The sequence below is a fragment of the Mobula hypostoma genome, chromosome 3 (genome assembly GCF_963921235.1).
Source record: "Mobula hypostoma chromosome 3, sMobHyp1.1, whole genome shotgun sequence".
Taxonomy (NCBI): domain Eukaryota; kingdom Metazoa; phylum Chordata; class Chondrichthyes; order Myliobatiformes; family Myliobatidae; genus Mobula; species Mobula hypostoma.
In genome coordinates, this window is record NC_086099.1 from 125,932,353 (window position 1) to 125,955,424 (window position 23,072).

Consider the following 23,072-nt stretch of genomic DNA (forward strand, 5'->3'; position numbering starts at 1 on the left):
GCAGGCATTTCAGAAGTTTCTCCAGATGTTCCTCCGTGCTTCTCATGTCTGTCTCCATCAAATCAGGATTATGTACGGTATCCTACTTACAAATACAATATCATTTCAGAGCAGCCGTGCGCGCTGCATCGCGTCGCCATCTTCTCCTCCTCTCCGAGTAGATTCTGGGGGGACTTGATCAGGTAAGTGCTAAGAGGCACCTTATTCTGTATCTTTGCTTCCTTGTTCTAGATTCTCATACAAAGGAATCTAGAATGAGGAAGTGAAGTTAAGAGAGGTGTTTCTATTTAAGATGGATCCTGGCAAACTGTGGAGATGGGGGTCATTGAATATGTAGTTATGCTGAGGGAGCCAGAAGTCTGGATTATAAGCTATAAAGAGACTGGGCAGAAAGATAAAGCTAAGATTGGATCAGCCATCATCTTACTGAATGGTAGGCCAAGCTTAAGGAGCCAGATGGCCAACTCATACAAATGATTCCAATACTAACCCCTCAAACAGCATCACCAAAACAGATCATTTGGTATATCCCTGTTACATGCTCATGTTCTCTTGAAGCCTAAGGTGCTAGCTGGATCAGTATAAACCTCATCCCAGCAGGAACGAATACTTATTTAATGCCTTCAAAGCTCTTTCAGGCACTACATGCGGAATGACTTATACATGTGTGAGGGGCACAAAAGAACGGATGTAACTGTGACAAAGAATGGTATGAATGAACTTGTATTGCGTGAAATCCGTGGGCATCTTGATGTCCATCAGAAAATCAGATTTCCCACTCTGCTGCTGAAACTGATTAAAATGGTAAAATGAATAGCTTGTAAGATAAAGACTCCATTACAAAAGGATCCATCAGGAAGTGAAGAAATAAGATATTTAAAAGTGCACTTCATCAATTAAATGGAGATTAGCACACCACATAAGACAACATCTTCGGCTGTGTGTAAACGCTGACAGTGCCTGTTCATTACTTCTAGTGTAATTGTGAGGGATTCCCCGAGTAAGTCCTTCTAGGAGGGTGACCTCACCTTGTATATTGGGGGTCTGGGGTGGAGGGCGCTGTGTGGAGCGGTGCTCTGTAACGAGTTTTGCCGTTTGTACGTGGATCTCTCAGCTACCTGTCATTTTGGTGGGCTGGAAGAGACCGTCCATCTTAGTGTGCGAGCCTGAAGTCCCTATTCATATATCTGAGGAGGCTGCTCCTCACCCCTAGCCTGATATTATCCCCACCCTCTTTATCTTTGGTTGTCCAGTATGGGGGGAGGGGAACAGGAATGGAAGAAGATATCCAAGTTAAGCTGCTCCTGGGGCTGGCTAAGATAGCTATCTGTGGGTCCTGGAGATGGGCAGCAATGGGTTCTTTCAGGGCTGACTCCCTGGCAATGTTCAGGGAGTACGTCCATGTCCGGGTAGTTGTGTAAAAAGAACACAGGCCATCGAGGTGTTCACAGGTTACATAGAGGTGTTTCGAGACTGTTGGGCCTCATGGGGCATAAATGCCATCTTCAATGAGGATGTGTTAGTCATGATTTGTCTGGTTTTTGTTTGTAGTGTGACACACAAAAGCATAGTAGTGGTTTGACTTTATAATACTGTAAATGTATTTTTGTAAAAGAATTGTGAAGGCCTGTTGAAGGAACATATTTACGGGTTCCTTATAAACAATGTCCAGAGGACGTCTCACAGACATATTCATGCTTTTACTGTTCGTTCTTTCATTATGTACCATGTTGTATGATTGTTCTTACCAAATTTTTCTAAGAAGTGGTTTGCCTTTGCCTTCTTCTGGGCAGTGTCTTTACAAGATGGGTGACGCCTGCCTTTTCAGTGCTCTTCAGAGATTGTCTGCCTGGCGTCAGTGGTCACATAACCAGGACTTGTGATGTGCACTGGCTGTTCATACGACCATCCACCACCTGCTCCCATGGCTCCATGTGACCCTGATCGGGGGAGGGGGGGGGTGCTTAGCAGGTGCTACACCTCACCCAAGGGTGACCTGCAGGCTACTGGAGGAAAGAGGCATTTTGCACCTCATATGGTAGAGACGTGTCTCCACCCCCACCTAGTTTTCACTGTAGAGATACTTATTTTCTCATTGTAATTACTTAAAGCAAAATTCAAGAAACAGGTCTTCTAAAAGAGATGTGTGAGGAAGTGATAGAGAGTGGTAGATGCCTGGAACATGCTGCCAGGCTAGGTGCTAGCAGCATATATAATAGCAACATTTTAGAGACATCTGGGCAAACACATGGACAGGAAGGGTATAGGATTTTGACTACATGCAGTCAGATGTTTAGAGTTTAGTTTGCTTTCAGGATTTGATCTCAGGATCTAGAGAAATGAAAGCTCTTGGGCTAAGGTCTTCCTGATGCTCTTTGCTGACTGCTACTGAAAACTTTGGATACAGATGATGGATGAGCACAGGATTAGGTTTAGCAGAGAGAGAAAGAGAAAGGGAGAGAGAGAATCTGCTGGTGCTTAATATCTAACCTCACCTCATTTGCTCAAAAAAATGGTGAAAGGTCCATGGACCAAGTTTCAATAGGAAGCATTCTCCTTCAGAATAGACGAAGAAAGAGAGGAAGTCATTTATTAACCCAATCTTGAAATTGAAGGTTGAAAATCAAAAATAACAAATGCTGTAAATACTGTGCAGGAACAGAAACAGTTAATATTTTTAATCGAAGGTCCTTTGCCAGAACATGTTCTGTTCTGATGACATGGAATGCTAACTCTGTTTTTCCTCCCTGATCTGATGAATATTTACGACATTTGCTGTTGTTTTATTTTAGATTTCCAGCATCTGTAGTCTCTTCTTAATTTTGAATTTGTGGATGTTTCCCATCTGACATCTTTGAATGTTTGGTCTAGAAATTCCCCTGAACATCTCCTAAGAAATACATAGCGCATGGCTGAAAAATTGCCGTAACTAAGTGTAAAGCAATACTGCATGCATCTGGATAATTTGAATTTCAGCTTCTCAAATTTCATTAAGATTTTCATTTTCCCTGGCATACCCTCCTCCAAGAGTAAAACTTCACCCCCACTACTAAATAAGAATTAAAAGACCAGCCAGTTCTAAGGAGAATGGTTTCTACTGAACACAGCCCCTGGTATTTGTTTAGCAGGGGAGTTTGAAGCAATAAGAACAGAGGCACTGGTGTGATATTTCATGAAATGAGGAGCGTCCAGGATAAAGTGTGATGGCATGGAACCTAATGGCTGGACTTCAGAGACATGAATTGAAATAGTTGAATAGTTTAAGATTTCGAAATAAGCAAATGGAGAATTTTCAGTTTTGGTTAAGGACAGGAAGTTGAAATCTGTTGTTTACAATTCCTGTGTCATGTGGAAAGTCGAGGTGTGTTCTCGGGTTGCGTGGGGAGGAGGAATCAATATGTTTTGTGCTTGAGCTCAAAGACAGGGTTTCCCAGCTGTACGGGTAGCTGTTATCATTGTGGAGCACCACCCCATGAGGACACTGATTTTCAGATAATAAGTGGTTCGCCATCAAGAAGAGTAGGGAGAGGTTGCAAATATGGGAGTTGTCAGGCTGTGGGTGCACTCTTAACCTTAGATATTGCTCAGAGTGACAACAGTTTGAAGAGCGTTGTCAAAACTATGGCGCTGAAAGACAAGGGATTTACATCAGGGAGCAAAATGCACAGCAATGTCATTATAATCAAATTTCTGCCCATTATGCTGATGACAACAATAAAGGTCATCCATCTCTATCCACACTTACAGGAGGACACCACATTGTTGTTTCCATAACAATTTTGTTTTACCAGTCAGGGTTGTTAGCCTAAGCTGAACCCCTGAACCTAAAGGACTGGTGAACCACTCTTAGTCTGTCCTCTATCCTTTGACCTGTTTGGCATGTGAAACCCTACCAATAGCCAAAGCACAAGGCCTTGACTCCAGCCAGAAAATGCAAGCCGAAAAACTCCACGACAAGGTTGTGGTTCTCTTGTGGTGGCGGGGGGGGGGGGGATGGGGGGGAGTCATGATTACAAAACAGTTCAAAGTTAGGAAGGAGAATGGGCATTTCCGCAGCAGTTAAAATGGTGGCAGGGTGAAGGGAATCTGACTTTTCTGATGAAGTAACAGAGGTTGCTGGAAGGAATGCAGTAGATGTCTATGTGGATTTTAGCAACATTTTTGACAAATCACCACATCAAAAGATGGTTATAAAAGTTGAGGCTCATGCAATAGGTTAGTCGGTGTTAACATGGATAAGTATTGGATTAAGGACAGAAAATAATGAATCATATTTATGAATCATGGGTACAGGATCCGTGGTGTACAAAGGCTGTTGTAAATCTAGTCAAGAAGAAAAGAAGAGCTTACAAAAGGTTCAAAAAACTAAGTAATGATAGGAATCTAGAAGATTATAAAGCTAGCGGGAAGGAGCTTAAGAATGAAATTAGTAGAGCCAGAAGAAAAAAGAACAAAGAATAAATGGATGACAGATGAAATCAAAAATCTAATGGAAGAAAGGAGACAGGAGAAAGCAAATCCTATAGAATATAAGTCCTTAGATAAAAAAGTTAAAAGCTTATGTCAAAAAGCCAAAGAAGAATGGTTAAACCAGGAATGTGAGCAAATAGAAAGAATCCCAATTACCGATCCAAAAAGGTTGCATCAACAAATCAAGAATATCACTGGTAAAAAGCTCCTCTGTTCTTCAGGTGGATGTTTGAAAGCAAAGGACGGTACCACTATCATGAAAAAAGATGAGATTATGAAGAGATGGACTGAGTATATTCAGGAATTGTTTGAAGATGATCGAGGCGAAATATCAGAAATTAAGAAAAACATTGAAGGTCCAAGTATTTTAAAATCTGAAGTTCGTAATGCAATAAATAAGATGAAGAAAGGAAAGGCAACAGGTCCTGATGAATTAATAATAGAACAAATTATTGCCCTTGAAGATTATGGAATTGAAAAACTTATTGATTTAATCAATGACATTTATGAGACTGGAATAATACCAGAAGAGATGAAAAAATCAGTATTTATCACTCTTCCTAAGAAAGCTGGAGCAATAGAATGTGAATTACATAGGACTATAAGTTTAATAAGTCATATCACCAAGATACTTCTAAGAATTTTGATGACAAGAGCTAAAAGTAAGATACAAGCTAAAATAGGCAAAGAACAATGTGGTTTTGTGAAAGACAAAGGTACAAGAAACGCAAAATTGATGTTAAGGATACTATCAGAACGAGCTATTCAAGTGCAAAAAGATTTGTTTGTTTGTTTTATCAACTACACAAAAGCATTTGATAAAGTGAAGCACAATAAGTTATTCGAAATATTACAGAAAACTCTAGATCTAGATTCGAAAGACCTCCGCCTAATCGGAAATCTGTACTGGGAACAAACTGCTGCTGTAAGAATAGATGGAGAAGTGAGCCAGTTTACGAAAATCAAGAGAGAAATTAGACAAGGGTGTGTTTCCTCCCGTGATTTATTTAATGTATACAGAGAAACAATATTACAAAAAATAAGAGACATCTTGGGAATCAAATTTGCCGGTGAAAACATCAATAATTTCAAATATGCAGATGACACTGTGTTAATTGCAAGTATGGAGGAAGAACTACAAAACCTAATTGATATAACTGTTGAAGAAAGTGCAAAAATGGGTCTATCAATTGCAAAAAGACATAATGTATGGTGATGTCCAAAAAGAAGGAGAATCCTATCTGCAGGCTGAGAATAAATGGGGAAGACATAAAACAAGTACAGAACTTTTGCTACTTAGGAAGCTGGGTGACATCAGATGGCAGGTGCGACATGGACATCAAAAGAAGAATAGGGATGGCAAAAGACACCTTTACGAGAATGAAGAGTACACTGACTAATACTAAACTAGGCATGACAACCCACCTCAGGGTACTGGAATGTTATGTTTATCCCGTTATGTTATGTGGCTCAGAATGATGGACAATATCTAGTAACATGAGGAAATGAATTGAAGCAGCAGAGATGTGGTTTTTGAGGAGGATGCAAAGAATATCATGGATGAAACGAATATCTAATGAGGATGTCATAAACAGAGCAAACACAAAAAGAGAAATAATGTATGAGATCATGAAAAGGCAACGTAACTTCATTGGAAATGTGATTAGGAAAGAGGAGTTAGAATACTCGGTAATTATGGGAAAGATTGAAGGGAAGAAAGCAAGAGGAAGAAAAAGACAAATGATGATGGAGACAGCAGCCAGAGAACTGGAAATGAATACCAATGAATTAATCCACTTGACCCGAAACAGGTGTGTGTGGGCCATGGCAGTTAAAGCTCAAACTGCCATGGCACCTGATGATGATGATGATGATGATGATGATGATGATGATGATGATGATGAGAGCCAGAAGGGGCCATGAGAAGGCATTGGCAAACAGGATTAAGGAAAACCCCAAGGCATTCTACAAGTATGTGAAGAGCAAGTGGATAAGACATGAGAGAATAGGACCAATCAAGTGTGACGGTGGAAAAGTGTGTATGGAACCGGAGGAAATAGTGGGGGTACTTAATGAATACTTTGCTTCAGTATTCATTACGGAAAAGGATCTTGGTGATTGTAGGGATGACTTGAAGTGGACTGAAAAGCTTGAGAATGTAGATATTAAGGAAGAGGATGTACTGGAGCTTTTGGAAAGCATCAAGTTGGATAAGTCACCGGGACTGGACAGGATGTACCTCAGGCTACTGTGGGAAGCAAGGGAGGAGATTACTGAGCCTCTGGCAGTGATCTTTGCATCATCAATGAGGATGGGGGAGGTTCTGGATGATTGGAGGGCTATGGATGTTGTTCCCTTATTCAAGAAAGAGAGTAGAGATAGCCCAGGAAATTATAGGCCAGTGAGTCTTACTTCAGTGGTTGGTAAGTTGATGAAGAAGATCCTGAGAGGCAGGATTTATGAACATTTGGAGAGGCATAATATTATTAGGAATGGCATGGCTTTGTCAAAGGCAGATCGTGCCTTACGGGCCTGATTGAATTTTTTGAGGATGTGACTAAGCACATTGATGAAAGTAGAGCTGTAGATGTAGTGTATATGGATTTCAGCAAGGCATTTGATAAGGTACCCCATGCAAGGCTTATTGAGAAAGTAAGGAGGCATGGAATCCAAGGGGATATTGCTTTATGGATCCAGAACTGGCTTATCCACAGAGGGCAAAGAGTGGTTGTAGATGGATCATATTCTGCATGGAGACCGGTGACCAGTGGTGCTCCTCAGGGATCTGTTCTGGGACCCCTACTCTTTGTGATTTTTATAAATGACTGGATGAGGAAATGGAGGGATGGGTTAATAAATTTGCTGATGACATAAACGTTGGGGGTGTTGTGGATAGTGTGAAGGGCTGTCAGAGGTTACAATGGAACATTGATAGGATGCAAAACTGGGCTGAGAAGTGGCAGATGGAGTTCAGCCCATATAAGTGTGAGGTGGTTCATTTTGGTAGGACAAACATGATGCCACAACATAGCATTAATGGTAAGACTCTTGGCAGTGTGGAGCATCAGAGGGATCTTGGGGTTCGAGTCCACTGCACACTCAAAGCTGCTACGCAGGTTGACTCTGTTGTTAAAAAAGCATACAGAGCATTGTCCTTCATCAATTGTGGAATTGAGTTTAAGAGTCGAGAGGTAATGTTACAGCTATACAGGACCCTGGTCAGACCCCACTTGGCGTACTGTGCTCAATTCTGGTCGCCTCACTGCAGGAAGGACATGGAAACCATAGAAAGGGTGCAGAGAAGATCTGCAAGGATGTTGCGTGGATTGGGGAGCATGCCTTATGAGAATAGGTTGAGTGAACTCGGCCTTTTCTCCTTGGAGCAACAGAGGAGGAGAGGTGACCTGACAGAGGCGTACAAGATAATGAGAGGTATTGATCGTGTGGATAGTCAGAGGCTTTTTCCCAGGGCTGAAGTGGCTGACACGAGAGGGCATAGTTTTAAGGTGCAGAGGAGATGTTAGGGGTAAGTTTTTTATGCAGAGATTGGTGAGTGCGTGGAATGGGCTGCTGGCAGCAGTGGTGGAGGCGGAAATGATAGGGTCTTTTAAGAGACTCTTGGAGAGGTACATGGAGCTTAGAAAAATAGAGGGCTATGGGTAAAAACCTAGGTAGTTCTAAGGTAGGGCCATGTTCGGCACAGCTTTGTGGGCCGAACTGCCTGTATTGTGCTGTATGTTTTCTATGTTTCTATGTTTCTATATTAGTGAATCATTGTAGTAGCCATTTCTCAGATAGCAGCATACAACTGGTTTCAGAAGGACGAATGCTAGCAAAAGAGTAAAAGATTTTCATTTTAGAAGACAAAGTAAAAGTTCAGAAACAGCTATATCTAACCACGGATGTGGTGGCAAGCATACAGTGAAGATGTCACTAAGTGATTGCAGCAGGACATAGATTGGTGGCAGAATGGGCAGACAAGTGAAATTCAGAGGAGTGTGAAATTAAGTATTTTGGCAGAAAGCACGGTGAGAAGCAATGCAGACCATCTGGTATTGAGCTGGACAGAAATTCAGACACAGCAAAGTTCTGCACACAAACATCAGGGACTGGTATTTCAATTCAAAGAGCTATTCCGTATACTACTATGTCATGTTAATCAGAATCAGACTTACAGACAACATCTCCTCCATCACACAGACTGAGTGAGTCCTCTCGTCTGGCAGTAGAGGGGACAGTGTAGTGGTAGGGAGGTGGAGGAAGTAGTGAGGGGAGTTCTCAATATTGGTTTCAGACTTCATGAAGGGCAAACATGGACAAGGAAACCTCTTCCTGACATCCTCGTTCAGCTGATGAATAACACTCAGAAGTAGTGCTGAAAATAACCACCAGGGCACAGAGTTCACTGTCCATCTCCAAGGATGGGCTGTTCGTACCAGTACGTAGCTATCAGAACGGGTGCTATCATGTAGTAAGGGAAACCAATATGCGGAACAAGCCTAGTTGACCTTGCCCTTAAAGCTGAATATCTTTCTATGTCAGAATTGTTTAAAGTGATGGCTGCAGAGCTTTTGTGGAATCAAAATATTGTCTTCACACAAATGGAATCCTCCATCATGTTGTGTTGAATAGGATAGGCTTTGAACAGATCTGGCAGCTGAAATTTATGAAATTTGTGCTTTATGCTAGTACATCTGTCGCCATGTTGTTACAGTGTACTTACAAAACCAGTATCTACCCAGCCATGTGGAAAAATTGCCCTAATTATGTCCGCACACAAAAAAAAAAGACAAATCCAATCTGTTTGATTACCGTCCGGATACTCTGCTCTTAATCATCAGGAAAGTGACAGAAAGGACCACTGACTTCACTGCCAAACAGAACAATTTCTCCACTAACTTACCCCAAGTGACTAGCTATGCTTTCACTAGTATTACTTGCACAAAAAAACTAAATTCCAGTGGTGAGGTGACATTGACTTGACTTGGACAATATGGTGGTGGTGACTGCTGATTAACAAAGAAATGTTTTGAGAAGGAATAAATAGAAGAGAAATTAAATCCCAAACGCCAGAGGATGAAAAAAACTCTGCACTGGAGATAAAAGATCGGAATGATTGATAAATGAATCTGTTGAACTTACTGTCGAGTCCTGAAGTTTGCAAAGAACTAAAGCAGTAGACGAGCTTCCTCGACCTCATACTGAGTTTCCTTGGAAAGGTGTAGGAGAATAAAAGATGGAGATCACATCCTGAGACTTGATCAAGAGATAGGGTTGGGGTGGAGCCTACCCTCCATCAAAGATAGCCCTGTAGAAGTTTATAAATATATCTGATGGGGATAATTAAAAATTATTAAAATTACATTAAATAATATTGAGATTATGAAGACTACATAATATAATTTATTAAAACAACACAATCTTATTCATATATTATAATTTTGTTTATTAAAACGATCACATAAAATGATAGAGGTAAGATCAAAAAGATTACAGAGAAAATTTACAAGGATGTCGCCTGGACTTGAAGACCAGGGAAAGAGGGTCATGTGAGTGTGGAATGAACTCCCAGTGGAGGTGGTGGATGCGGGGTTGATTTCAACATTTAAGGAAAATTTGGGTAAGTGCGTTAATGGGAGAGGTATTGGAAGACTATGATCCAGGTGTGGTTCGATTGGATTAGGTAGAATAATAGTTTGGATAGGCTGAAGGGCCTTTCTCTGTACTGTAGTGCTCTACGTTATAATTCTATATTCAAGTGCTAATAAATGATTTAACACATTAAAATAAAGTAAAACTAGTAAACAAAAAGATGAAACTTACCTTGTCCTTGTCAACATTCAGCTGAGGAATCCCTATTCAAATGAATAATGGGACCTGATGTGGGATCACAGAGTAGATTCTCTAGCAGAGCCATTCAAGCCCTGGACATATTTATCTGTGAGTAGGTTCCCCCTGGAGCTACTGGCACAGCCAACTCAATTCAGCCCATAATATCTTTATCAGACTATCCACTGCCCATTTGCAGCAAAATTTGGAGAATGCAGTCTCTAGCACGGAGACACGAGAGAAGACTCTCATAAACACAAGAAATTCTGCAGATGCTGGAAATCCAAGCAACTCACACAAAATGCTGGAGGAACTCAGCAGGTCAAGCAGCATCATTGGAAATGAATAAACAACTGATGCTTTGGGCCAAGACCCTTCTTCATGATTAGAAAGGAAGGGGGAAGATGCCAGAACAAAAAGGTGGGTGGAGGGGAAGGAGGATAGCTAGAAGGCGATAGGTGAAGCCAGGTGGGTAGGAAAGGTAAAGGGCTGGAGAAGAAGGAATCTGATTGGAGAGTAGAGTGGGTCATAGGAGAAAGGAAAGGAGAAGGGGTTCCAGGGGTAGGTGATAGGCAGGTGAGAAGAGGTAAGAGGCCAGAGTACGGAATAGAAGAAGAAGGTTATAGCTTCATAATGAATCTGGGTGAATATGTGGTCAAAGAATAGAGGACAGCAGAAATTACAGGAGACTGCAGATGCTGGAATCTAAAGCAAGCAGCAAATGGGTAGAAAAACTCTGGTTTGATGAAAGGTCTCAACCTGAAGTGTTGACCGTCCATTTTGCATTGCAGATGCTCTCTGATCTGCTGGGTTCCTCCAACATTTTGTTTTTATGCTTCAGTCTCTAGCACCAGAGTATATGAATAAATACTGTTAATATACTGTATATTTTAACCATTTATTCACTATGCAGTGCACATGGACATGTAAAGGACTTGAGACAATCAGACCTCCTGATGATATTGCAACGAGGACCTTTTTGTCTGAACGATCTCATCAGGGCAATGGTCGTTATGGGTAAGTTATGCATCGTTACTATTATCGTAGAGGAAAGACGAACAGAAACATCACAAAATTAGAGAGATCTTTGATCATACTGGGAAATTATTTTCATTTTTTGTGGAAATGTATCATTTGAATAACTTCAGAGGGTGTTCCATTGGGACACAGTGTGGAACTACACCAGCTTTTATCTCCCTTTGCATTATCAATTTTATCTTAATCCAAGTTTACACATTGAATAGATGATTAAAAGGAAACATGCTACTTACAGGATTTGTGAATAAAAGCACTTTGGTAGATGTGAACAACCTACTGGATGTCATAGCAAGATACAGCACAGAAATAGTCCCCTTGGCGTGCCCTCATTGTACTGACCATTTGGCTAGGCATAGCTCAAATACCATCTATAAATTTGCTGATGATATAACCGCTGTTGGCAGAACCTCAGAAGGCAATGAGAGGGTGTATAGGAGCAAGATGATTGAGTTGAGTGGTGTTGCAGCAACAACCTTGTACTCAACGTCAGTAAGACCAAAGAACTGAAAGGTTAAGAAAGGGTAAGACAAACGAACTCACACCAGCCCTCACCAAAGGACCAGAAATGGAAAGAGTGAGCAGTTTCAAGTTCCTGTCAATAGCTCTGAGGACCTAACCTGCAACTACAAAGAAGACAAAACAGCAGCTATACTTCCTGAGGAGTTTGAGGAGATTTGGTATGTCACCAAAACACTCGCAAATTTCTACAAATGTACCACGGAGAGCATTCTAACTGGTTGCATCACTGTCTGGTATGGCGGGGTTGGGGGGGGGGGGTTGCGGCTACTGCACAGGATTGAAGTAAGGTGCAGAGATTTGTAAAATTAGTCACCTCCATCATGGGCACTAGCCTCTGCAGCATCCAGGACATCTTCAAGGAGCAATTCCTTAAAAAGGCAGCATCCATCATTAAGGACCCCTATTGTCTAGGACACACCCTCTTCTCATTACTGCCATCAGGAAGGGAAAACAAAAACTGAAGGCACACACTCAATGATTCAGGAACAGCTTCTTCCCATCTGCCATCTGAATGGACATTGAACCCATGAATGCTATCTCACTACGTTTTTATTTCTGTTTTTGCACTACTTATTTAACTATTATAATACTGTAATTCAGTATTTTTCTATAATTATCATGTATTGTATTGCACTGCTGCTGCAAAGTTAATAAAATTCATGACATATGCCAGTGATATTAAACCTGATCTGATTCTGATAAATAAGTACTGTACAACAATCCCATTTTCAGAACTTTATCCATAACCTATGCCTTCAGATATTTGTTGAAGTCCTTCTTAAATATTCAGAGACCGTCTGTCTTCACCAACCACTTCGGCAGGGTGTTCCAGTTTACAACCATCCTCTGAGTGAAAAGGTTCTTCCTCAGATCCTTTTCGAAGCCCTACCACCATCCTGCAGTACCCTTCCCTGAGGTTGGAACCTTACAAGTGGTAGGCTGCTTTCTTACAACTGAGGGGGTCCTTGGGACATACATAACACACTGTAAGGTTTCACTGCTAATGTAATGGCTTCTCTGTAATGTTCTACTGCTGAGGTAATGGTTTCTCTGTAGCAGCAATGTTTGGGTTATGACTAGAGATAACGGGACATGCTAGCCAATGAGCAGGATGTTGTTCTTTCTTGTGTGTCTGGGAGCTGGGAAATCGCAGGTCTTTTGCTGGGGAGGGATGAGGAGAGAAGATGTGAATGGAGAGAGTTGGTAGACCGCCAGACGGAGTGGACTTGTAGTGAGGGTCCGAAGGTCAGCGACGATCAGAGGAGGTCGATGGTGGATGAACGGCCTTATCAGTGAGCTCCTACCTTGCATATTAGACTTGTTTCACGAGAATGGGCCCTTTTTTTTGTTTTCTTAACTAACCATATAGTCAAATGAAGAATTTAAAGCTCAATCGTTTAATCGCACATTGTGTACTGTTGGTTATTTCGTGGTACTGATTTGTAACAGGGGACACATTGCGCAGCATCCACCCAAACGAGATTTCTTAAGTTTGGCCGGGCCGGGGTGGGGTGGGTGGGGCTATCATCCCCTATATTAAGCCGCAGGGCGAAGCAAAAGTCACAATCGTGGGGGCTCATCTGGAACTGACTCCGTTGAATGCTGTGTGATTACCCCGAGTGGGGTAGATGTTTGCACTCTGGATGAGTTGTTAATTCGCCTGTTATGTACTGTTAAAGTTGCGATTATGGGCGGAGGTTTGATAAAATGGCTGGTGCAGCTTTCGTTTTAATGCAGATCAGCGCTGACATAGTGGTAGCTGGGGGCAGAGATTTCAAAGACAGGGTTCGATCATTTCTGGGGAGTGAGGAGAAGGACTGGTCGGATTTGGAATGTCTAATTAGTTCACACCCCCCAGTGAAGAGTGAGAATTCTGAGTTAGTATCCACCCTTACCTCTCTGGTGAATAAATGCAAAAATCAGGTTCAACGTCCCTGCTATGGTAGGCTCTGCCTGTTCTCTGGAATAATGTCCATCCCTAAAGGGGAAGAAGAGTATGAGACTTGGGCAGAGTGGACCTCTCAGTTGTTAGATGAGTGGCAGTGCTCTGATGATGTAAAGCGACAGAAATTGGTTGGAAGTTTGAATGGGCGGGCCGCTGACATTGCAAGAGCCGTCAGGTTGAAGCACCCCCTAGCAACCATGAGCAATTACCTGCAAGCCCTGGAAGGCTCTTTTGGCCTGACAGGGAGCCCAATGGAGCTCATGGTGGAGTTTCAGAACATGTATCAGGAGAAGGAGGAGGAGCTTTCTGCTTTTATTTCTGTTTTTATTCAGTTAAGAATGTACCAGATAGCCAGGGGTGCCCAGTCTCATGACCTGATTGCTTGGGGTCTCTGACAGTCTCATAAAACGCGCCCCCCTCCATCTTTTGTTGAGCCGATAAGAGAGGTATGGGAAGAGGAGAATGCATTGGATGCATGGGAGGCCTCCGTCAGCAGGGTATAGTCCTTGGTAGTGGTCCCCTGTGGTGAAGTGACCACAGATAGCCTACCCCGGGGAGCAGTAGAGGAGATTGAGGCAGAGTTGAGAACAGAGATATGTCGACTGTTATCAGTGGGTGTGACCCCCCCCCCCATACGATGGAGCTGATGGCGGGTGGATCCTCCAAGGGGACGAACAATGCGGAGGGCTGCTGGCAGCAGGTGTCACGCCAGAAGGAGAGTGAGCCCCCGGGTACCTAAGCAGAGAGAGTTGCTGGAAAATCTTAGAGGAGACCCAGTGAGGGAACGACCTGGTGTCTCTGGAGAAACACGTTCCCAGCAATGTGCCACGGTACTCCCGAAAGCGAAAGACCCTATTCCTGAAGGCTTAGTGGGACCATGCTCCAGTGTGTCGCTATGAATAGAGGATATTTATGCAGGTTACATTGCCGATGTCGGAGTGTCTGAGGTCCTGGATACACTTATGCTGGTTTGTCTGGACCCTGTTGGGAAGGGCGGCATTTCAATTCTGGTGGGGACCAACAGCCCTCTTGTGAGGAGGCTCATGGGGGTCTGCAAGGAGAAGGCTGGCGAGAGCTTTCTGGGAACATTGTCCGTGCACCTGGTGTTTCGAGCTGCTTTTGAGGAAGTACGTGGCTGCATTAGGCCGGATACCGAATTTAGATGAGGGACTCTGTGGTTCACCCAGTCGAAGCCAATGGGAGTATAGTATGGCCTGGGGAAGTAGCGAGAGTGATGGGAACACCCAGATTTCCTGGAGTGCTTGAGGGTGAAGCCCTCTTAGTGGACATTCCGGAAGCCTCGAGGGGGAGTTGGGATTTCCTGCTGGGGTACTGGTGAGGCCTGAATTGCAGAAGCCCTCGGGTGTACAGGCGAGCAGGATGGCAGTGATTGTCAGGAATACTACGAAGAGAGAAGTTGCCTTCAAGCAGGGGATGCCCCTGGTGCATTTGTTCCTGGTGACAGTAATGTCAAGTGTCCAGGTGAAATAAGTCTGGGAGAAACTATTGGAAAAGGGGGAAAAGTTGACCGCTGAATCATTCAACTTTGGGGAATTCCCAGTTCTTGCAGGTTGGAAGAGGAGGTTGGTAGAGAAGATGTTGAAGCTTGAAGGTGACTTTTCCACTGATGCTTCGATGTGGGTTGATCCAAGAGCACGTGTCACACTATCCAGATGACTGAGGATACCCTGTTCCGAGAAAGGTCGCGGCAACTGGCCTCCACAGAGGTGGAGGATGAGCCTCCACAATTGTAACTCTCACTTCAGCTAGTGGCTTAATATAGGGGATGACAGCCCCCGGCCCGGCCAAACTTAAGAAATCTTGTTTGGGTGGATGCTGCGCGATGTGTCCCCTGTTCGGCAGCATTTGTTTAAGTTGAAGATGCTGGGACGCCTGAAAGCTGAAGGGTTAAAGCTTTCCATGGACAATTGCCAGTTCTGCCAAACGTCTATTAGCTAAGTTGGGCACATAATCTCATGGGATGGAATAGCTACAGATCTGTCTAAGATAGAGGTGGTTACCACTTGGTCAAGACCCCAGACTGTGAACACTCTGCGCTTGTTCCTCGGGTTCTGTGGTTACTATCGGAGGTTTGTGAAGGGCTATGCGAAAGTGAGTCACCCATTGAATTAGCTTCTGTGCGGTTACCCTCTCTTGGGGAAGAAAGGGAGGGGGAGAAAAGAACAGGAGGGTGGAGAGTATCTTAGCCCGTCTGAGCCCTTTGGACTGAAGTGGAATGTAAAATGTGAGGAGGCCTTTCAGTTGCTGAAGAAGCTGCTGACTCAGGCGTCAGTGCTGGCTTTTGTGGACCCCTGACTGCTGTACGTACTGCACACGGATGCGAGCCGAGAGGGCTTAGGGGGCATCCTGTATCAGGATCAGGGCACTGAGTTAAGGCCCATTGCGTTTCCTACCAAGGACCAGAGGGCGTCTACGGTGGCAAAAGTATTATGGGAGAAGTATTTCATCTATTATGGCCTTCCCAGGTGGATATGTAGTAATCAGCGATGGGATTTCAAGAGTAAACTCATCTATGAGTTACTGGGCATGCTTGGAGGCGAGAAGACGAGGACCACAGGGTGATTCCCCAGTCAAAGAGATTTAATCGGACCTTGCTAGACATGCTTGGGACCCTGGAGATCAGCAAGAACAACAAGTGGAATCAATATATTGGGCATCTGGTTCACAGTTACAACTGTATACGAAATGAAACTACTGGGTACTCACCATATTATCTGGTGTTTGGGCACGAGGCGAGGTTGCCCATTGACCTTTGTTTTGGGACTGATGAGGGTGACTTACCACCGAAGACTTATCTGAAGTATGTGTCTGGCACAAGAAGAGAGCTGAAAAGGGCTTAAGAATCAGCTGGGGTCGTGGCTGTCAAGCAGAATCAAGGAAATAAAAGGAGGTACAATCAAAAAGTGAGGTTCTCCCAACTCCTGCCGGGAGACAGAGTCCTCATATGGAATTTGGGGCTACCTGGAAAGCATAAGTTGGCTGACCGCTGGGCGGCTACGCCCTCTGTGGTGGAGAGTCAGATGCCAGACCTACCAGTTTTTTCAGTGAAACCAGAGGATGGGAATGGACCTGTCAAGATTCTCCATTGAAACCACCTGCTGCCCCGGGCCAAGAGGTGCAGAGAGACCTAGAGCCCAACTTGGAGCCTACTCGGGCTCCAAGTTATAGATATCTCCACGGAGTCGGGGCACACATATTTTTGAACAGATGTCTCTGACCATTACATGTCTCGTTGTCCACACCTGGATAAACAAAATGGGGATATCAGTTGCTTATCACTCTTCCTGGAGAATATCTTTCTGCTTACAGATGGCATCTGCCCATACAATTTATTGTGTCAGAGACATCTTGCTTCTCTAACAGATCACAGGCTAGACAGAAGAGGTAGAACACTACAAGAGGGCATGAAGACTTGGCATGGCTTCTGCCTCAACCTTGCACTACTTGACTCAGTATAATGGGACAGAGAGTAGACGCTTACAGAGAGGTCATGTCAAATCCAGTGTGAAGGCTCTGCCTTCTAGACAGTGCCAATGTGGCTGCTGTTAAGAGATAAAGCATATCCTTTTTTTATCATCCTTCTCCTATGTCTCTCTGCATTGATGCATCTCTTACCCCTTATCCTCTTCCTCCATTCTTTGAGTTTGAGTTTGTATTGTGTTGGAGCAAATAGTAGTCTTCTTGATCTAGTTAAAAAAGAAAGCGCAAATGGGGTATGTGCAAGGCATTTTCAATCAGAAGACCAGGACACAGAAGAAAGCTTTGTTTTAAAAGCTCTCCATAGAATATTAATATGGCATACAGTACTGGGCAAAAGTCTTAGGCACATATATATATATATATATAGCTAAGGGACCTAAATCTTTTGCACAGTACTGTGTTTGTCAACATGGAGTGGAGAGTGAGTTTGTCAATCTGCCAGGAGCAAAGGATATTGGGAATGGCGAGGGTGGAGTGTTGTGGGACAGCTGGCAGAGAAGGAGTGCCAGAGATGGGTGGTGGATGCAGGTGCAGACACACCCCCACCTGAGACACCAGGTAAGGTCATATGATTCCAAACAATTAATTTATTGATCTTTACAAAATATCTCTCTGGTGCTTCCTGCTCAATCCCTCTCCTTTCCCCTTCTCCCAACCATAGCTCCCCTCTCTTTGCCCCTTTCCTACTCTCAGTCCGCACTAGAGACCCACATCAAAGTCAGGTTTATCATCACTCATGTATGTTGTAAAATTACTACAGTACTGTGCAAATTCTCAGGTACCCAAGGTACATATATGTGCCTAAAAGACTTTTGCATGTGTGTACGATGGCTGAGTACTGAATCTCACTTAGTGAGATGGTGATTTTGGCAGTACTCATGCCGTGCTCACTCCTGGAAATGAGAATGTCAGCAGCCACCAGCTACCCTGCCTGGCACAAGCCTGTCTTTGGCCTTCTGCTCTTTCCATAGAGCACTTGTTCCTGGCATTAACTTGTACCACAAGGATTTCAATGGTTGCTGTGCAGAAGTTTAGCTCTCTACGAAAAACCAAGCTTTCATGTGCTTGTTGCGGGGACAGCTAAGTAATTACTGGTAGTTGCTTGAAACTTTGATGAAGTAGTGGGACCCATTGAAATGGGAGGATTTTCTGTCATTGGGATTGACTTTCATGGACATGACTTGCAATGGAAACATGATACAACGATGGTTTAAAGTTCCATTTCACATGTATGCACTGGATTCCCTTTGAACATGTCAGCATGACTCATTCGCCTCTGCAAACAATGTGTAGTAGTGACATGAATTCATCTTGTATTCTTCTGTATCAAAAGAATTAAAGGAAAAAATCCATGATGACACATACTTACCAACCTAGAATACTAGCAAGACCTGTACAACAGTTTCAAAAAAAGACACATACTCTACTAATTTTACATGCCCATGATGTTTCGAAGCAAATCATTATACAAATTTAATTAATTCAACAGCAGGTATGCACAGCAGTCATTCATTTATGTCGAAGGAATCGGATACAAGTACCGGAAAGCATAAACAAGGAAAATTACGTGGATTTCCATACTGGGCGTGGCAGGGGAACAGTGTAGATGAGGCTAGGAAGTGGGTTTTGTGTACCTCAACTTACCAATTTTGTAATGTTATAACTCATGGTTTCTGGACGACAGCGTCAAGCTAAAATAAACGTTATAATTCTCCATTAGCAGTTGTTAACTTCATTGAGACGGCTTTAAGGTTTGCATTGAGGTTGGCACAAACATTTGAAAAGAGGTAAACGTGACATTTAATCGAGTCTTCTAATGGGCTTTCAGAACAGAGAAGTATTGGATATGGTTGCTTTGGTCAAAGTTCCAGGAAGGCTAAGGATTAAACAGCCAGGAATGTCAGTTCCGATTACCAAGTCACTTATTTTGTAGGCACTGATTTAATCGTTTAATAAAAATCCTGGAATGGTTAGAACTGGTGAACTTTATGTGATTGAAGAAGAATTTTTTCCCCGGGAGTGCTTGCGATGAGTCACATAATGACTTGAATCAAAAGTTGCTGTAACTGCTTGTTTCACTGCTCTGATCTGACACTTGTAACATCACATCTTCGTCATTATGCACAGTTGCGTTGGAAAGGTGGTTTAAAAACTCCAAGCCCCACATTGCATTGCCACCAATGTCGCCCATGCGCACAGCACGCCCTCCCTCATCATGAGGACCGCCTTCGGAATCGTTCAGGCCGTTGAAGAGACAGGCGTTGGCAGCAACCAATCAAGTCGGGCGTTCGGACGGAGCGGCGGCTATGGCGCATGAGGCAATAGGGGGAAGGCGGGACGTCCGGCACAATATTACAAATCGATGTGGTAGGTAATCGATGGGCAGTTACTTGTTTGTAGAACGGGAATGAAGCTGCGATTGTTGGCGATGCGTTGAGGGAAGCGGAGGAAAACAGTCCGATTAAGGCGGGAACGCGAGTCGCCGTTAACGTTTCAATCGCATTCCCGTTCGTCTTGATTGAGTTTCCCCCTTCCCCTCTTCAAAGGGGACGTTTTTTATAACGTATTTAGAAAGAGGAGTCGGATGGTTGCCACCGTGTGCGGGTTTTCCAGGCGCTTCTAGCGGGGCGCCGCGAGCGCCGACGTTGGGCCCGCGCGCCGGCCGTGGAGCGCGCACGCAGGCGCGTGCCCGGAGCGCAGAAACGAAAACAATTGGAGGAAAAACAGCGAGAGGGAGAGAGTGGGAGCTCGGGCGCCTAGCCGAAGAGAGGAGCGAGGCCATGCGGCCTGCCTCGGGCACCCTGCCGTCCCCTGACCACCGCCGCTTCTGACACCGGCCGCCCCCTCCCCACTCCCCCCTTGCCCTCCGCCACGGGCGCAGAGGGGGAATTCAGTAGAGGAAGGAGGAGGAAGCGAGCGGACATGGTGGTGGGGTCGGGACGGGGCAGTCCGGGCCTTCTGATGGTGTCGCTGGGTGAATGCTGGCACTGACCCCTGTCCTCCCAACGCTGCAATCAGGTGAGGCTCTACCGGCACGATCGGGATCTGGCTGCTATATTGTAGATGGCTGGCGGTAGTAAGGGGGTTCGTGTAATGTAATTGTTTAAAGTTGCGTTCCCTCTTAAAAAGCTTTGCTTAGAACGTTTTAATATAGGTTTTGTGTTGGTGGGGTTTGAGTGTTCACGTTGGGAGCGCCACATTTGCTGACATCAGCTGTGTGTTTACTCACCTCAACCCCCGTTCTCAAAATTGCTGTGATCAGTTTGGAAAGTTTTTATGGGTTTCTTGAAACATCCTGTCGTTTGAATTAGTCATAAGTGAAAGGAAGGATTTTCCCTTCACTGATTCCCCTTTTGGCAAATGTAACAATCTTATTCACATACTGAAGTACATTGTCCTTAAGCGGAATAAATGTACACTATTTGTGTTTGTACAGCGATTTGTGATTTTTGTTTGTTTGCAGCTCCGGTACGTAAGACATTGCTGTTCCCTGTGATGCTTTTAATGTAGAATAAACATAGTTGCTATTTATATCTGACTGTTAGAAAGACGTAATTTATATAATGACCCTGCCTAGAAGCTTAGTATAAACTGTTCTTCTTTTATCTATGGCTACAATGTTGCTTTACACTTTGGCTTTAGGACGCTTCTTAAGTGGATTTGCAAATCTATTTGACTAGGGAGCCCCACATTTGAGTGGTATTGTGAGTAGCGTTAGCATGTCTTGGTTTAGGACAAGGATTCCCAACCTTGGGGTTCACGGACCTCTCAGTTCATGGTCGAGGTCCATGCTGTAACAATGATTGGGAATTCTTGGTTTAGGAGAAGAAAACAGGCTAGGTTTTCCACCATTGCTACTTGGGGAAATGTGAATGAGGGTGGTTTTCTTTGCTGTATTTTACCATATCAAATTATCACAAATAGTTTTGATCAGTTACTGAAGCTTCATGCAGAGGCAATGTTCAGTTTGGCTGTGATGTCCTTTGCAGTCTAACACCATAATATTAATAATCACACAGGTAAGAGATGAGTTCTTAGGCAGGATACTAAGGCAGGGTAGTAAAGGAACAAGCATGTATTTGTGGAGGGAAGTGGTGGAGAATACTGCTCAATGTTAAATAACTACCAAGTGAGGGATCACAACTGGATAAGCAACTAAGTTGCAGAATGCAAGCTGCAATCAAAAATGCTCATAGTAAGCTGAGCAATTTAGCATCAGTTACTTGAACAGTGTACCACACTTGCACAATGGCATCAGTGAGGCCATTGGAAAATGATAATTACAGTGACAGCTTACCCTGTTATGAAGGTTACAGCCCCTGTCTGGCTCAGCATTTATCAGCTGAGATGACTTATGGCCATTTGATAAATTGCTAAAAACTGAGCAACTGGTTTCACCACTGTTACATTATCAGAACAAATAGAAAGTGTAGGCTAGAATACTGGCCAACATTGTTTTGTTTTTCCAATGCAGTTTGGAATATTAATTTGTAATAAATACAGCATTAAACTCAGTGCTTTTGTGTTTTGTGTCTGTTATAAAGGTTGTACCGCCTTCAGTAAGTTATTTTTTTTTCATCCAGCTTCCTTTGAGGTTGGAAGCTTGGCTGGTGGAATGTGAAATCAGAACTTAGCCGGACTTGGCCTGCATTAAAGCAACATCTTTTGATCTGGTGGTTTTTAACTCTGAACTGGAGCCCTTAGGATTTTGGAGTCATATATATCTTCAAACTGCTTATTATTTCAACTGCATGTGGCATTATATGCATGAACCAAATAATTTTTAGCAAGAAAGAATTAGACCTGCAGATCTATTTTGAAATGGAAATGTCCATTTATATAGTTATAGATCTAACTCACTAAGGCAATTGAATGGTTTAAACACTTTAAGAACAGACTGTTTTCTGTGAAATAATGAAAATGACTATTTGAATATTAATGTACCAAATAATTATGTGGATAGTTTTATTAGATCAATCTGTAAAAGATTGAGTTTGACATTTCCAAGCCAATACATACCTACCAATGTCAATAGCCATGTAGTACAGTTAGTTAATACTCTGCAAGCAAATATATTGGAATTACAATGAGAGCATTAATTTTTGATATGTTTTCTACTTGGACTGAATTAGAAAATTTTTTTAATATTTTGTGAGAGGAGATTGGTGCATGGTTTTAGTTTCCAGTCTTTAGAATTTTAGTAGTCAGATTTTATTCCTGCAGGGTTTAAATTAGCTTTCTGAAGTTTTCTGAGCACATCCTAGGTTGTGGAAACTTAGTAAATAGATTGTGTTTAAATGTTAGTTTTCTATAGTAGTATATCAAGTATTTCTTGTGAGCTTGTACTTTTGTTTTCATTTGAGAAAGTGGAATAACTCCTTTATCATAGACCATAATTGCACAAGTTAGAAATTCTGTAAGGGAATCTTCCCTGTACCATTGGGGATCTGCGGTGAAACTATCAGCACAATAATGTGCAAGATTGTGGGTTACTTGAGACATTAATGATCTAGCAGAATTCATTTATACACTGTCATAGATTTGTTCTGCCACTTTACCTATTTAAAGGGGCTTCTCCTCAAACTAAGTTCCAGTATTCAATATTCCAAATCTTTTACCTTGTGTGAAATGTACTGCACAAGTTGGACAATTTGGGTGTTAGGGGCTGCCAAAGAGGATGGCTTATAAGTTCATTGTGGCCTTTGAGCTATTTGTTGAAAGGGGGGAAATTACTTCTGCAAAGGTGATTGGTTGAGGCTTTCAGTTACAG

At 43.1% G+C, this 23,072-nt stretch overlaps 1 protein-coding gene across 5 annotated transcripts in view; it reads left to right on the plus strand.

Annotated features, from left to right (window-relative positions):
• The first annotated feature begins 18,748 nt into the window (after positions 1 to 18,748).
• LOC134344249 (homeodomain-interacting protein kinase 1-like) overlaps positions 18,749 to 23,072 on the plus strand; it is a 127,826-nt gene continuing 123,502 nt past the window's right edge. For all 5 annotated transcript variants that reach the window (XM_063043730.1, XM_063043728.1, XM_063043729.1 and 2 more), the window contains exon 1: positions 18,749 to 20,320. The gene's annotated coding sequence lies outside the window, so the exon portion shown is untranslated. The remainder of the gene's footprint in view (positions 20,321 to 23,072) is intronic.